The 17,137-nt window shown below is 43.8% G+C and overlaps 1 protein-coding gene across 2 annotated transcripts in view; it reads right to left on the reverse strand.

Annotated features, from left to right (window-relative positions):
* The window catches only part of Mcph1 (microcephalin 1), a 218,627-nt gene that overhangs the window by 54,995 nt on the left and 146,495 nt on the right, over positions 1-17,137 (reverse strand). The window lies entirely within an intron of this gene.

Here is a 17,137-nt window from a genome sequence, read left to right on the forward strand (position 1 = left end):
TTTCAATTACAGACAAGCCTGGAATGAGCAAGAGTTTCCAAGAAGTGACCAGGACAGGAATGTCTTAAGGGATCGAAGGTGATCAAAGACAACTTTCAGTATTGTAGACTGCTAATCTTAATCTTTCCAAATGATCAGTGCATCTGTTCACTAGTGGGCATTTAAAATCTCACCACGTTTGTACAGAGAACCTCCAAATAGCCACCTAAACAAGTCCGTCCACCCAAAGAAGTGATAATTCAAAATTTAGGGCCACATAAGGTACACATAGAGCACCAAAGAGCATGACACTTGAAAGCAAATAAAGAAACAAATGCCAGTAATGTAGAGAAACCAGGGCTTTAAAACGAAGTTCTGTATGTAGGCCTCTTTGCAGTAAGGGCCTTTGGGCCTTCACCCAGAGTAACCCATCTGAGCTACCTCTGATAGCTGTTTATGAAACAGAGATGGCTTTGCATCCCAGAGACACATTTCCTACCTTCCAGCCCCCACTCACTCACCTTTCTTCCACCTGCTGCTGGTTCCTTCCTCAGATACTTTGCTCCTTGGCTAGGACAAAGATGGCTGCTCTTCATTCAGCCACCTTTATCTGAGAGATTTGTCTTGGCCAGGTTCTCAACACTATCATTTTCCATTCATTAACCACCTTTTACTTTACTGTAAAGACCACCACCTCTTTCTCTCTCTCTATGCACTAGTTCTAGAAAAATACAGTTTTGTCACCAATTTTCAAACTGAATTGCTGAAGAGAAGTTTATACTTATAAAACAGTATTCTTATTACACTGCCAAGAACACTGGCCCTCCAGTGGGGAGGAGGAGCTGGGTACCGATTCACTGAGCCCTGCTGATTAAAATGGTAGCTAAGACTTACCAGGATGTCTCCTATATTATATTTGGGCTTTTAGGCTCTTGACTACTTCTGAGATTGTCTCCATTTTGCTAACTGTGAATCAAATATGGGGTAAATATGGGGTTAACACAGTTAAACCCAACCTGCTTAGCAGAAGAACTCACCCCTGTGTTAAGGGAACATGCATATCCCATCCAGCAGAAGTTTTGGTTTTATTCCTCACTATGCAACTAGTGTCTTGCAAGCACATGGAAAAGCGCAGTCAATATCTGTGTAAGTCTGTTTGTGTATATGTATGCCATCTTCCTTAGATGTCTTTCATGGGACACTCTATCAGTTATTACTGATCTTAGTCCTTTCTCCTTCAACCATCCTTAACAGTATGCTACCTAACATTCACCAAGGTATCTATTGTTTTACTCAGGGTGGAGTCTGTCAAGATGAAAAGTACATTTTGGTTTACTACAAAATATGACCACACTGGCCATAGCTGGATTTCAATGTGATGGATTGCAAAATTCTTATATGTACTGAGTAAGCGTAGAACTTCAGAGGAAACAGATATCACTCCCCAAGAATCATGGCCCTCAGAGAAGACTTCATGTGGAAAAGGAAGTAAGAACTTTGAGGATTGGGAAAGCTTTTTTGAAAAGCAGAGAGCCTTGTTTGGGGGTAAAAGACTCTAGAAGAAAGACTTGAAGGAACAATTGCAGCAGAGCTGGAGAACTAGAAGCCCTCGTGTCTGTGAGCACAGCGTTTGTGTTGAGGAGAAAAAGGAAGATGAAAGACTAGGAAGAGTCGTCCTGTGAAATGCCTTGAACGACAAAGGTTTATAAACGATGTGTTCTTGGATGGCAAGTGATGGGTGCAGGAACACGGGAGTGTCTATCCAGTTATTAAAAGCAAACAAAGAATAACTCTGAAAGTTAAAAGGCAGCAATGAAGGAGCACTTGAAGAGAACAGTCCCGAATCCAGGACTCTCATTAATCCCATTCACTGCACCAGAGGGTAAATAAATAACTGTTCAGACAGAAGTCAGACTTGGGCTTAAACTCCAGCTGTGCAGTGCCACTTCCCTGAGCTCCAGTTTCTTCAACCACAATGGAGCATCTTGCCTTGAAGAGTTTCTATGAGGAGTCAAAGAGATACTGGAAGTAAAATGGCTGATAAACAACCATAACAGTTAGCTGTTATTGCTATTTTAATATGGAAGCATTATTCTCAGTGTTTCACATGCACAGCTGAATACAGCTGCAATATTCATCTCATAGCTGACGTTAGATGCCATGGTGTGGGCTGTCGGAAAGCTGGACCCATCCTACTCGGATACTGCTCACAGCACATATTGCCCATCCTAGCAGTCACTGGACTAGGCACTGCAGGTGCAAGTGCTGACCACTCAAGATGGTCTGAATGCTTGGTCCTTCCAAATTCAGATGTTGACACCTAAACCTCAATGTATACTCCTAGGAGGCAGGGCCTTTGGGAGGTGATTAGGGCATGATCCACACGTATGGGGATTTGTTCCTTTATACAAAAGGCACAGAGGGCTCGATTTGCCCCTTCCATCATGTGAGCACACAGCAATAAGGTGCCATCTGTGAAGCAGGCAGCAGGTCTTCACTAGACAATGGATTTGCTGGAGATGACCTCTCAGCCTCCAAAGCTACAGGAAATAATTTCTGTTGTTCATAAGCCACTCCGTTTCTGGTACTTTGGTACAGCAGCCTGAATGGACTAAAATACCAGTTTTAAAAAGTTTCAATATAATTTAAACTTTCTTCAGGACTGTGGAAACCAGACATTAAACATTTAATTGGGTGTTTTCTTCATAAAATTCCCTAACTTTCTTGTGAGAATGCTTGTATTGTGAGAATGTCAGAAGATATTATTCAGTTTTCATGTGAGATCTGGGTGTGTAATAATCAAAAAGATCAAAGTATGCCATATGTATATATGGAACTACCACAATAAAGTCTACTCCACACTGTACAATTAATATGTACTAATAAAAATATGAAAAAAGAAAACCAATGGAAGAAGAGGGGATGACTGCTTTATTCATGTCTTTGTACTCTTCTTGATTATATCCACTGTTCAATAGCTTTTCTTGGCTCCACAGTAAACAGTGCAGGGGTATTGGATTTCTGGATTGAAAAATCCATACTAGTAGTAAATCCATCATCTGGGGACAAAGTAATATAGTAATTGACTCTGTGTCAAGAACATTAAATGTACAAAAGCATTACTTGCACAGTTATTTATTGGAGTGGGAATCAGAAGACTTGTGTTCAAGTGATACACTAACTAGCATCATGGCCCTTGGGGAAGTCATTTCGCTGTCTTTGATTCCTTATCTGTGACACAAGGGATCGCTCCCAGTCTCTAACTCTGAGATGCTGCATCATGAAGGTGCCAATACCTGCTAGTGCTTGAAACTACTACAATTCCTACAGAGTGACAGAGTCATGGAATTACACTGGGATGGAGGGGGGTCTTTTCTTTTGGTTGGTTGATATGTTCCACATTATGCTTGGCAATTCCCCACTGAATGAGGCTGGGTGGAATGCAGAGCTACTTTCCCACCATGGAGTCTGCTGAGCTCTCACTTTCCCAGTGCACAGGCCCGCTAGAGAACAGGTACCCACCTGAACTGAGCCAATCAGACCCATCACCTGCGAATGTGACAGTGAACAAGCAGGGAGATGGCAGCAGCGTCCAGCTCCCAGGAGGACACATGTGGGCAGCAGAGTCCAGCCACACTGGCTGTACTGGTGGCAGATATGGATGCCTGCTTGCTAAAGGGCAAGTGATGTATCTCCAGGCCTCTTCTCCTGGGAACTGTGACCATGGCATTGACCCCACAGCTCCTCCTTATTCTTACTCACCACCCAATATCTATGTAAGAAATTCCATTTATATGTAAATTAGAAGATACCCATTACTTCTCCTTCCTATAACCAAGAGCCTCGTTGTGACTCCTGGTGACATGAGCTTTTGGGGTTGTAAAGACCTGTTGGGTTTCCTCTGCTTGTTTGTCTTTTTTCTAAAATCATCTTATTTTCAGTCAGTATAACATGCAAAGTACTTGACATATGCCTTAGGCACTGATTTGCTGTTGTCTGCAACAACAATGAAAGTATGAACAAGAGGTCCAAACGCTACATATTAACTACACAAATATAATTGCTTGAGCACATGCAAGAGTTAGACAGAGCATCACAGACAGTTCAGCTCTACCAACAGAAGGACATGGTCTTCGGCATCTAAGGTGGACAGAGTGGTGTAATGACCTCCACCATTTTAAAGGGAATGATATGACCTATCTCATTCACTACCAAAATCTTTCTTTGGCCGTTAGTCAAGTGGAGAAGAATGTGGCTGAGAAAGGGAACTGATCCAAGCACCACCCTACCAGGTATTTGGCCAATGTCACTTATTTCTCAAGAACCCCCCCTCCCTCCCATTAAAGAGAGCTGGCACTGCCAGCATGGATGCTGAGATGGGGAGTTAGTTGCTGTTGTGTTCTAAGGAAATGGAGACCGCCTGCCAGGGCAGTTTCCAAACATTCTGAGGGGGCCTCATCCCAGAGGCCCTGGTCTGAAGCATCTCCAGCTCAGATTACCCAGCTCCTCTTTGTTCTGGATGGCTGGCCCAATGCTTAGGATTTCTGGGCCATTTCTACCTAAAAACCATGACTCTGCCTTGTGAAGTAGCTCCAGGAATAATCAAGTCCATAAGTCCTAGAAGCCAAACTGCTCTCCAGGTCTAACCTATTCCAGATAAGCTAGAAGCAGCTCTGTGAGGCCAGTGGCTGAGTTTGAACTTTGTAGGACACTTTTTATGGTGTTTATCAGCTCTGTCTCCCTGAGGAGTGGACATTTCATCAGACCCTTAATGAGCCTGTTTGTCCTGAGAAGACTGAGGACCCCGCTCAGCCCTTGCTCTCTTCTGGGGGTGCTGGTCCTTTTGAAATCATCAGACAGTATGCCTGGGTTAACCTCAGTGAACACGTGTCCAAAGTATCCATCTCCCACACAGAGTTTTGTACTGCTGTGCCTTACATTTGATTCTAGTCTTTCATATTTTCTCCAAATTACTGGCATTTTGGTAGTGGTAAAACAGACTATTTCTGTTCAGAAAATGATTAACTATTTTTCTCTTTTTATCACTTTGACATTTCAAATGTATCCTAAATAGGCATTAGTTCTTGCATTCTACAAACAGGCATATTTTAAATCCCTAAATAAGCACACTATGGAAAGGGGATTCCCAAAGTTTTAGGTGTCAAGCCTTATTGTTTTCTCACTTTTCTTTTGCCAACTAAAATGTTGTTTAGAATTAATCCTGGATAGTGAACAGCTGCAGGTTCTGACTGAGTATTTTCCTAGAAATACCAATTTCGGAAAGAATTTCTACCCACTTTCTTCTCCCATGAGCCACCAGCGTGACTCAAGCTTAACTGTGCTCAAAGATCACAGGCCACATGTTTACCAGAACAATGAAGTATGTGTGGGACAAAGCCAGTGTGGTATTTTTGCAGTTGGTGAAATAAAAGCCCACTTGAGACCTGCCTGGTAGGGATAAGATTCTCCCTAAACACAGCAGGGAACCCCTGTGGTTCAGAATCAGAGACAGAGGACATACTCTGCTTCATGGGAAGGCAGTGGACAGAGGAGGTCTAGTTCTCACCACACTCCATCTCCAAATGGCTTCAGTTTTCTTACAGTGACTTTGCAGGTGGGTGGAAAACATAGATTATGGATTGATCAGTCTCTGGATCACTTAGATCTGTAGGAGAACACATTTCTAGGCTATAAAGTTATTAAGAATACCTTGCTTTGCATCTCTTGTACAAGTTCCCATTTACAGAAGCAAATAAAAAGGAACGACACTGAAACACCACAGAACTTTAATATCATACATAAGAACACTGCTGTGTGTGGGCAGAGTTAAAAACTATTCTGTTCTTAAGATTTATCACTATGGAAGATATTCAATGCAAGCCCTGTGGCTTTTAATAGCTGTTCTAAAAATGGGTCTAAGATGGGCAGCAGAATAAGTGTGGTATAAAATCTAGAAAAATAATCTTAAGGATGAGACTCTTAAATGGAAGTTCTAGTATGCTCAGTAGACAGTCACTTGTATGCTGGGGATCCGTGAACTGGTTTACCTGAGATCACTTGCTCCTGTGTCAGATGCTGTGCATCTGACGGTTTAGTTCAGCTTGGCTTCATTCAAATACAACAGGCTCTGGAACACATGCGGTATAGAGAAGAGAGGCTCCATTAACAAAGACCTACAGCAGCATGGCTTGAAGGACAGAAGCGCCTAAGGAAGAAGTCATGAACCTGAAGATGCTGAGGAAAAGGCTTCTGCTGTTTAGATTTCACAGCCCACAGGCTTATAACAACTTCCTGGACACCCCTACTATAACAAGAGGGCTGGGACAGGACTGTGGCTCATCCATAGCAGGACCTGCACGCTGGATGGAGAAGGGGCCCTTGCCTTTGCCACACAGGCAGCTGAGATAAATAACTGAAGAATGGGTGTGATCCCTGCCTCAGTGTCTCAGACAGCATGGAAGGGGCACTGTCTCTGTCTGAACAGGCACTGCCCAAGAACACGCACTCATCTTTTTAAAACAGCAGCAGCTGGTGCCTAAAAAGGCCTGGCATCAGATTATAACCAGTCCACAACTTAGCAGAGATAACCAGTCATTATCCACCAGCCTCACAACCAGGCTATTATGGAGGTGTGGGCAAGTGTGGGGGCTCTGAGGGTGGCATGCTAGACCTTTCCTGAGAGAGATAGGAAGCTCCAAGAGCAAGCTATGTTTGGGCTGGCTGCAATCACAGATCCTTAGGACCCAGGAAACAGTCTATGGCTGCAAGCTGAAGCTCTGTATGACTATACTGGTCATTAAAACCTGCGAGCTGCCTGCATCTTCCACTTCAGCTAAATAGGAAGCCTACAAACAAGATGACTGCAGTGTCAGGTGGAGGCTGCCGTGGTCACAACCTGCCTGCTAACTAATTAGTCCTCTAGGACTGCTCTAATCAAGTGCCACAAACTGAATGAGTTAAACACACAAATCTACCCTTTCACAGCTTAGGAGGCCAGAAGCCTGAGATCGGGTGTTGGCAGGGTTGGTTCCTCGGAGGCCTGGGGATGAAGGAGAATCTTCTCTGGCTTCTAGAAGCTGTTGGCCATCTTTAGTGTTGCTTTGCGTATGGAAGCATCACTTGATGTTTGCCGTCTATGTCACATGGTGTTCTCCCTGAGAAGACTTTGTCTTCATGTGGCTGTCTTCTTGTAAAGACACAAGTCCTACTGGATTAGGGCCCATGCTACATCTGAATGGCCTCAGCTTCATTAATAACATCTGCAACGACCCTACTTATAAATACAGTCACTGTCTGAAGTCCTGGGGGTTAGATTTCAACAAGAATACAGGGGGAACAGAATCTAACCCTTGACAAAGGTCTCAATGAAACGACACATTTATAGAAAGTTACCTTGCTACTAATTGCATCCTGCAGGTTTTATTCTACTTTGAATCACTCACACATCTCAGACACTATGACCTACCATTTCACCCACTGAACTAGGATTCTTTTTGTTTACCAGTATTATCTTTTCTGGACAGCAGAAATCTAGAGAACTGGTCAGAACTCACAGAACCTGCCCTGGTGACACTGTGGTGAAGGGCCACTGTTGACGGAGTGGTTTTGGTACTTCACTTTAGAAAACCCAGAGTACAAAGCTCTGTAACTGACATGCCTTGCTCGACATTCACATCACGCATTGCTGCAAGCTGGTGACGCACGGCTTTGACACTGACGGTGAAACCAGCCAGTCTCTGCTCCAGCCCAGGTGACCCTCAGACCTCAGACCCACATACTGGCAGGACAGATTTATCCAGGTGTGTCGTTACCAGCTTACATGAACCTGTGCAAGGCTGCCTTCATCACCCTGACCGCTTTCCTCTCCCCCAGCTCTCCTGTGGCATCACCGTCCACTTCTCAGCCCAGGAACTGGAGAACCATTCATTCTCCATCTCCTTTGCTGCTTTTTCCAGTCCTGCCTACCCTTCACTGTTGCTTTTTGTTTTTTTCTGATTATCAATGTTATTCTTTTTTTTACTGTTGGGCTGGGTGGGGGTGCATCATGGCATTTACAAAAGTTCTTACCATGTATCAAAAATATCATACTTCAATTCACCCCCTCTCCCACTCTCCTTTTGAATCTGAGCTGGGCTTCTTTCATCACGTCCAGAAAACCTCTAGGATTGTCACCTCTAAGGTGTCTGCCAACATTGGAATTCTAGCTGGACTCAGCCCTTGCACTCCCTGCTCCAGGGCCTGCCCCTCCTCTCGCCCCTGTGCTGCACCTGGGACCTCTGCTCATCACAGATATTTCAGCTCACTGAGGCTCTTTAAATCTTCTTCTGTGTCTAGTCTTGTTAAAAACCATGTTTAAACAACAAATTCCAATGACTGTATTTTTTATTTCTCTGAGTTTTTATTTAAAAATCCTCATTTTTTTCCCTCCATTAGCTTTCTGTCTCAGTTAGGAGTTATAAAAATTTAATTTTACATCTTTAAACAGGATAAGCGTCATGGATAGGACAGAAAAGATCTAAATTGTCACCCCAGTACTGAAGAGCATGGCTTCGCTTGTAAATGGGGTCACTGCAGACGTAACAGGTGAAGTGAGGTCACAGTAATAGGGTGGGTTCCTAATGCAATAGGACTGCTCATTGTAAGATACAGTCGCGTAAGGCAGAGACATGCCCGGGGAACACGCCACGACAGGACATGGAGCTGGGAGTGATGAGGCTATAGGCTAAAGAACGCCAAGGATCACCAGCAAACCATCAGAAGCTGGGAGGGGGCAAGGACAGATGCCCCTACAGATTTCAGAAGGAGCATGGTGGCCCTTCCGGTGCCTTGTTTTGGAATTTTAGCTTTGAGAATTGTAAGACAATAGATTTTTGTGGTAGGATACCCGTTTATGGTACCTTCTATTCCACAGCAGCTGCAGGAAGCTTATCTTGCAAGGACAATTATTTTGCAAAATGTGCAGGGTAGTCCCCCATGAAGGTCTTGCCAGTTCTCTCTATTTTGTCTTTCTGCTGATTTTTGCTAGTGGCACTAGGATTCCTTGTGTGCGTATTTATTTTTGCTTGTGAATTCCTCAGTTTCCCTGAGAAACTATCAGAATATTTCAAGAGTAGGTGAAGGCACACCCTTTCAGAAAGGATTTGCTTTAGCTTCCACTAGAACCAGAGGGGGCGAGGATTAGTATAATCACCTGGGGACGCCTTTAGAAAAACTTAGCTTGCAGTGTAAGAAGAGTGAGCCCCTACTGACAGTTCTCAGAGGTGGGGTCCCCCTTTCAAGGCACATTTTCTTGCATTCTCCTGGAGAAGGGGGAGGGGCAGGTTTGCTGCAATTGGGTTTTCCTGGGAGGAGCCTCAACTTAGACTTTCTCACTTGTTTGGGCCCTGGTCTTCATCTTCTGTGCAGACCTAGGAGCCCCAAGTTTGGCAAAGGACTCCAGAGCCAAGCTGTTTTCATATTCCACTTGGCTCCCTGCGTTCCTGCCTTCACTTAAACATAATTTTTTAAAATTATTATTTTGTTGATTCTGTCTAAATGGTTCTGCAAATATTTTATCTGCATTTAAATTTAAAAAAATTGGTTTGCGATTACTTTGATTTTTTGCATTGTGGGTGATGGAATCTAGGACCTTGCATGTCCTAGGCAAGTGGTCTACCAGTGAGCAACACCCCCTGCCTCACCTGGCATTCTTAGCTGAATTAAGTGGGACAGTAAATCCCAATGCCCAGGCAAACCCTTCTGCAATTCCCATAGCCAGCAGCCTAGAAGTCCTACTGCTGTGCCTGTTCAATATCCTTGAGCCCCGCGCCTTAATGCCCTGGCTTAGGCCACTGAAATATCCAGCCTCAATTACCATAGCAGCTGCTCCTCGGGCCGCCCTGCCTCTACCTCTGTCAACCTCTCCCCTGACAGCAACCCAAAGCCAGCACAGCTTTGATCTGGCCCCTCCCCTGAGTCTGGCTTTGCTTTTCTTCAGCAACCCCCCAGCTGCTTTAGGAGTTAGTCCTGGACAGCAGGTAAAGGCTCCCACCTTCCTGAGCCCTTTGCTTAGTTACAGTTCATTTCCCTTAAGTTGCATGGTCAAGTAAGTTCCTTCCTTCTTTCCCTCCTTCCTTCTTTCCCTCCTTCCCTCCTTCCCTCCTTCCTTCCTCCTTCCCTCCCTCCCTCCTCTCTCCTTCCCTCTTTCCTTCTTTACTTCCTTCTTTTAATTGCACAATCTTCTCAGCCTGGGATGTAATTTCTCTAAGTCAGGGCTACTCTACGGGGACCTCTTTTTCTTAATTAAATCAACAATTTTGGATCTGGATAAACACTGAAAGCATTCTAGTGGCTCTCTCAGTCCTCACCTGCCCTCAGGGCTGCCCTCTGCAGCTGGGCTGCCTGTGGAGTCTGCTTAGACTGTAGCCTTACTGTGGGCAAGACCGCACCGCTCTTCATTCCTTATGTAGAGACTGGCAGTACAGACCTCTATTTTTTCTGCTGTCAGAACAGCGGTCTCTCCTCACTTGGGCAGTCACTCTACATCCCCAGACCATACAGGCTCTGTGTATGCTAAATGAATGCTTAAAAGTATTTCCTCACTGAGTGCATGTGTGTGCACTTATGCATTGATGTTTAATTCTGCAGGCTGTGTACTGATCTTCTGCATTAAAGCTACAATAAAAGCATTCAAGATTGTTTATTAGTTGCAAGTGACTTATGTCCTGAATTGTCTGTTAGTTCTAGTCATGAGTTTCATTTTGCCTGTCACTTGTCATGAGACCAGCAGAGGGAGCAGCTGAGTAGTGTAAGTGGGTCTGATGAGGCATTCTCTGGTAGGCACTAGCTTTAGCAGTTTTCTGTTGGTTTAATTTTTATTGTAATTAAGCAAGACTTTTTGACATGTAAATAAAAAGGCCATTTAAAGGAAGGATTTTGGGGGAGAATACAATTTTTTTTCCTGTAAATATTCTACTAGAATAGTTTTTGGGCTTTAAAAAACATTACTGAATTTTTTTTCTCGAGGGAAACAGATGTCAGGAACTTGGTGCCTTAATACTGCTATAAATGTCCTGTCTTTATGGTCTTTGCACAATTTACTTCCTTTTATTTTCTCTTTTGTGTCAGTCTTTCTTTGACTAGAGCCCTCTTCCTGGAACAGTGAGATTCTGGGGAAATGTGGTTTGTTCCTAACAGATGCGCTGCTGGACACACCGACTGAGAGAAAAAGCATGGGGCACACGTGGAAGACCATAGGGGAGCGCAAGCCCTCATCAGACACTCAAGACTCCAGAGGAGACAAGGACGGCACGGAGTATCTCCACTTACTTAAATGCAAGAGTATTTTTATATGCATAACTTCCATATATAACTATCCTAGTTCTAATACAACTTTCACAAACTACTTTTGGTCCATATAACTCCATAATCAAGAACAATTTCCCACAGGAAGACTTTTTCATAGTAAGTCAGCCAGATAGATGGGAATACCAAGAGGGGGGTCATGTGATTTTTTTTTTTAAACATCTTTGACATAAGCAATTTTATTTATGTTAACCTATAACCAAGAGAGATAATATATCTTAATGTAAATAGTGCATATGACATTTTTATCTCTCTTTTAAAAATGTTTCTCAGTAATTAAGATAAAAATTTTTACAAATTTAGATTAAACAAAGATTAATTTTAGATGGCACTAAGTCACTTTCAAATGAAAATTCACTCTGTGAGAAGTTTGGACAGTTCTTTATTCACATGGCTGTGACCAAAAGAGTGCACAATGGCTCAGAAGCAACGGACTCCGAATTCCCCACAACTTTGCTAAAATGGATTTAGGAACATTTATGTAAAATTATCGCTAATAAACCAACCTTGGCATCTCAGGTGAAATACTGTGTTAGTTCAAAAGATTCTAGATGACTTAACTCAGGTCATGGGAAAAACTGACATCACACGATTGAAAAGAATGTGTAGCATTTCTTTCTCCAAGGAGAAACAGGACACAGAATTGCTGGCAAAAATACTGTCAGGTTAATTCACTCATCCACTGCTTAAGAATTTCACTTGCTGCCTTTTTAACCTGTGATTTGTATCTTGACCATTCAGGTATTTGTTTTCTGACGGGAAGATAAACTATTCCATAAAAATATTAGAATGAAAATATTTAAAAATCAAACAGCATTTGAAATAACTTTATATAACAGGATAATTATATAAACTAAAATATTCCTAAAATTCAAAGAATTTGTGGTGCAATCTTAAAAAAATATTTCCTTGGATAGCTCCCAAGTTTCTAGTAAATAAGAAGCTTCCCCTTTCAAAATCTGTAGGCTGCATATGATCTACAGGGTACCATCATGACACAAAAGCACTTCAACAGATGCTATGCTGGCTCATGCTTAAGCAAACAGTAAACAATTTTTAGAATCTTTTAAGTTTCTTGTAAAAATAATCTGTCCTATCTAAAATGTCATTCAGACAAGATCACAGGAGTCACACAGCTGCAATGAGGAAGGTAACTGAGTGCCGTAAGGGTGAGCCATGTAGCCCTCATCCTTAGGGACCAGCTCATCTTCCTCTACTGCAGAGGAAGACATGCTGGTCATGTGGGGGAAATAGCTGTTTCCCCGGAAAGGAAGTGGCCTGAAAACACATCTGGCAGAGGCTCTTTCTCCTTCTTTGGTAGTCACAGACTTTTTTTTTTTTTTTAAACAAAATACACATTTCCTCACCTCTTACCAAGGTGAATTCTGTGGAGCCAATGCTCGATTCTAAGCAGATGACACTTAATCTTATACTCTAAGTATTTTAGAACAGCTATTTTATATCAATGGCAATGAGAACAGGAAATGGTGCTCAGCTCAGCATCCCGTTACATAAAGTTATTTCAGATGCTGTTCTAAAGGGTACATCAGACTTTTCCAGCTCTCTACATAGGATGAAACTGAAGAGCCGATGAAGTGGAAAAGGACTGTTAAAGCCAGAAATGAAGGAGTGGATGGAATGTGTGTATGCAGTTCACTGATACATTTAGTCATATGCTGTGTTTCCACAGGTTCTGTCCTGGGCTGGTCAGTTACCATGCGATCCTAAGCCTGCACTCACATGAGGACTGTCCCTGTGCACAGAAGGCCACAGGTCCGCCATATTGATGCTTGCTTGGTAAGCTTCCACACAAGACCTAGCAGCTTCAGTGTGGGTGACCAAAGGCCACAAAAGCTGTTAAATGGATTCTGTCACTAGGATGTATGCTCCTGCTATACAGAGATGACAGCTGGTACTAAATGGTACATCTTGATCCTCTCCAAAGGAGGTTGGGTTTTGCCAGATTAACATCAGGATAAAAATTATTGCCTTCAATTCTCCTTAAATTCATCACCATTGATATAAACTGAAGGCACACGAATGCCTCAGCTGATAGCATTCTTCTTTTCTCATCTGTTACAGGGAAAAGGCTACCTTACATGTTTAAGGATCTGTGTGTGTGTTTATACTTTTCTTCCTTTGCTTCTGTCTTTATAGTAACTTCAAGGGATTTTCCTCTGGTACTTTTCTCAGTTCCCATGGTTGGGATTATCTTTTCATAGCATTCCAGATTCCGGGTTTCATACTAGGCCGATGTGATGGGCAAGCTCTGGACAGTGGTGACAGTTGGTGTACACAGGTCTTTGCCAATGGCCCTGGACTACCTTCGTATTTTTCAAATCCAGTTCAACGTACATGGAAATGGAGTGGAAACAGAGGCATGTCAAGGAACCAAGACATGGAGGCCTATTTTGAGAAGGGTGAAATGCTCCTTTTCCTTTTTTTTTTGGCCAGTTATGTATGCTTAGTTGGTTCTCATTTCTGCATACAATTTAGAGGGAGAGGAATAGTAAAAATAACTTTTTCTCTTGACAATGGCTTTGTGTCCAGTGGACTTTCTAATGGGTTGTCCTGCACACTGAACATTATGTTGTACACAGACATGCTGACTGACTTTATTTCACCAATTTAAAAGACGCCAAGGGTAGGAAGGAGAGGTGGCCAAGATGTCTCTCAATTCCCTCCCAGCTCTAGTGTGCCAGGCGCCCGAATGTCCAGTGTGCCCATCCTTCTGCAAAAACATAATGTCCCAGCTTCATTTTTTAGGGTAATTCAGTACTTGCAGTTCCTCAGATACCAACATGCACTTTCTGAAAATTAAGGGCATGCTGGCCAAATATGCCTGCGCCAGTCACCACCCCCCAGGCTAAAGGCAGTGATGACATGAGGACAGTGGACCCGCTGCGTAGGGCAGGGGTGAGGACAGGAGGCTGGCTCAGCAGGCACTGCTCCAAATGCAAAGACTGGTGTGCCTGTGAGACATCTGAGCTCTCCAAGCAGTTCTCAATGAGCAGGGCTTTTGCAAGGCACTCCTTACGGTGTAATATCAGTGCTTCATGGGCTGGGAGGGCAGCCCCAGCCCTCTCCCAGGTCAGGTCCAAGCTTCCACTCCCACCCACTGATCTGACTAAGCACAGATGAGTGAAATACTGATGTAAAGTGGCTCCCTGGCCAAAAGCTGAGGCCACATGGGACCAGATCACTCCACTCACAAGTTCTGTTTGGTACCTGTGCCTTTGTGGCTGCCCTACTTTGTGTTGATTTAAAGTTGGCATCAAACTTGGTTTCTGGCTTCCTGAAACACCAGTAAAACAGAAAATTTCTGAAAGGCATGCAGATTGCACTGGGTGAGCAGGGGTGCCTGGAGGGTAGTGACCACCATGATTCTGTGTGATCAAGACGGCAGCAGAGCTGTGTCATCATACATTCTTGGGGGACCAGAGAGGTCACAGATTAGGGACAGTATTTTGCTTTACCATGTGCTAGTGCTTTGGCTGAACAGAGTAAAATGAAGCAAAGAGTCCTGCTGTAAGGTTCTTTGTAATGCTGGCCTCTTTCTTTTGGGGAGTTGGTAATTTTGGTGCTGTCAAATAGCTTAATATAAACCTGGGAACATCCAACAGCAAATAAATGGAGCCTCTGAAGTTTTAGCCGATGACATACAATATGAGTAGAAAACAAACATTATTAAAAAAAACAAAGAGCACATGCACAGCTGTTCAGAACTGTTAGGAAAAATATTGGTTGGGCGAGCAGGCAGGCAGCGTTTGGGAAGTCTGTTATAATATTTCACATTTTATATCTTTATCTGCCTTTAGCTATCCTGTCAGCAAGAGTCTGAAAAAAACCCCAGATTCTACAGAAAACGAGCAGTTTGGAGAACCACAGCAAAGCCCATTTCGAGGGTGGAGGTCCCCAAGCTGAATTTAACCTCTACCCCTAGGCCAGTGTTAGGAATCGCAGGCCACTTACTGGTGGCGTGTCCTACACAGCCACAGCAGGTGCACTTACAACCTGGGCAAAACTCGGACCTTCTGGGTCACTGCTGGCCTCCCCTGGATCTGCGTCTTGCGACGTTTTCCATGGTCCTCGTGCCACACTTTGCTCGACGTTGGCCTCATGTTCCTAGCATGACTTCTCACGCCACAGGATTTTCTCTTTAGACCAGTCATACATACCTTGCCCTGGCACGTGTCATGCTGGAGTCATGGGTGAGGGGAGCAGGGGAGCTCTCCCTGCTGTGCTGGTTGCACACTGCACAGTGGCCTTACCCACCACATCCCCTCAGGCTCTAACGCAGAAGTCAGCTTTGGTTGGTGAGGTAAGAATGTTTTCAACATTCTTATGTGGTTAAAAAAGTGTAAGGAGACTAGTTCACGAGTGTGAAAATTACAAGAAAGTCACAGTTCGGCATTCGCGGCCCCAGCATGCACTGCAGGCACAGAGCTGAGTAGTTGCAAACACGGTGGCTGCAATGCCTGATCCTTCCCAGAAATGTGTGCCAAACCCTGGTCTAACTAGAGCTTTCCCCTACTCTCTAGCTCCAACAATTTCCATTTTGGAACCTACAGAGTGGCTCCTCCCATGTTCTGACCCCAAGGGGACTGGATGAGGATGAGGTCCAAGCCAACAGCATGCAGGCCTGGTGTCCCTAAGAAGCAGCGTCCCCTTTTTCTATGTGCACTCACTGTCCCTTGCTTATGGGGCTTCCTCCCCCTGCACCAGGAGTTCCTTCAGGTCAGAAGCCCAGATGTGTGAGTCTTCACCCCTGTGTCCCACAGAGCGACTGACACAAAACTGGTGGACAGGCAGCACTTGGTGTATCTCCTCTTCCTGCTGCTTGTTACACCACCTCATTTACCTGGCAGACAACTGCATGGGTCCTAAAGCCACACATGCAATATTCATACCTTATAATATGATTTTCCAAACAAGGAATACGCTCAGAAGAAATTCACACCCTACACTACTGCTTCATATTGAATACGAGAATAACAGTTGCACTATTGAATAGGGAGAAGTGATTTCCACTGAATAAAGTGCCTGTGAGGAAGGAAACTAGTATTCCAGCACCTTAACCTGAAAAACTCTACAGAGAAAGAATGGTACCCATTTTTTACAAGAAGGGAAATAAGCCAGGAGAGTTAAGCATTTGCTGAGGTCACACAGCACAGGCTCACATTTAAGACCTATCTGCTACCCTCCACGGTGCACTCTCTGAGCATGAACATCTTCTTTGGTTTGGTCCCTTGTGCAAACCATGCACCTGGGTCTTGGTGGAATCAAACTCCCTCTTCTGCTAGTAGCTCATCCAAGGCACGAGTTTTGGCTTTTCTGAGCCAGAACCTTTTGGTAGTTTGTAGCACCTAACCCCTTCTCAGAAGATGATGTGTGTGATTTTATTCAAAAGATCAATGCCAAGATCTGAAGATGGGGCTGCTGATGACACAGTGTGGAGTATGAACCACAGCTCGCATATCTATAATAAAATATCTGTGACTTCAACTGATGAGATAATCACATGTATCAACAATTAATTGTTTGTTAACTTTTCATAGCTAAAGGAAAGGCTGTAGTTCAGATAGGGCTTTGTGAAAAGTAAGAACATTTTTCTCCTCTCCAAGATTATGGACTCCACGAGTTCTGCCGACGGACCTCAGGTTACGAACTTCACTAGTACGACTGAATTTTCAAAGGTCTACTTAGGGTCTCTGAAACAGACTCCAGTACAACAAAATTCACTGAGAAATCTTGTATCGTGTGGACAGGTACTCGGCATTCACACGTAGAGGTGGCCCTGTAAGTCAGGGTGTCA

Source organism: Castor canadensis, chromosome 14 (assembly GCF_047511655.1).
Source record: "Castor canadensis chromosome 14, mCasCan1.hap1v2, whole genome shotgun sequence".
Classification (NCBI taxonomy): Eukaryota; Metazoa; Chordata; class Mammalia; order Rodentia; family Castoridae; genus Castor; species Castor canadensis.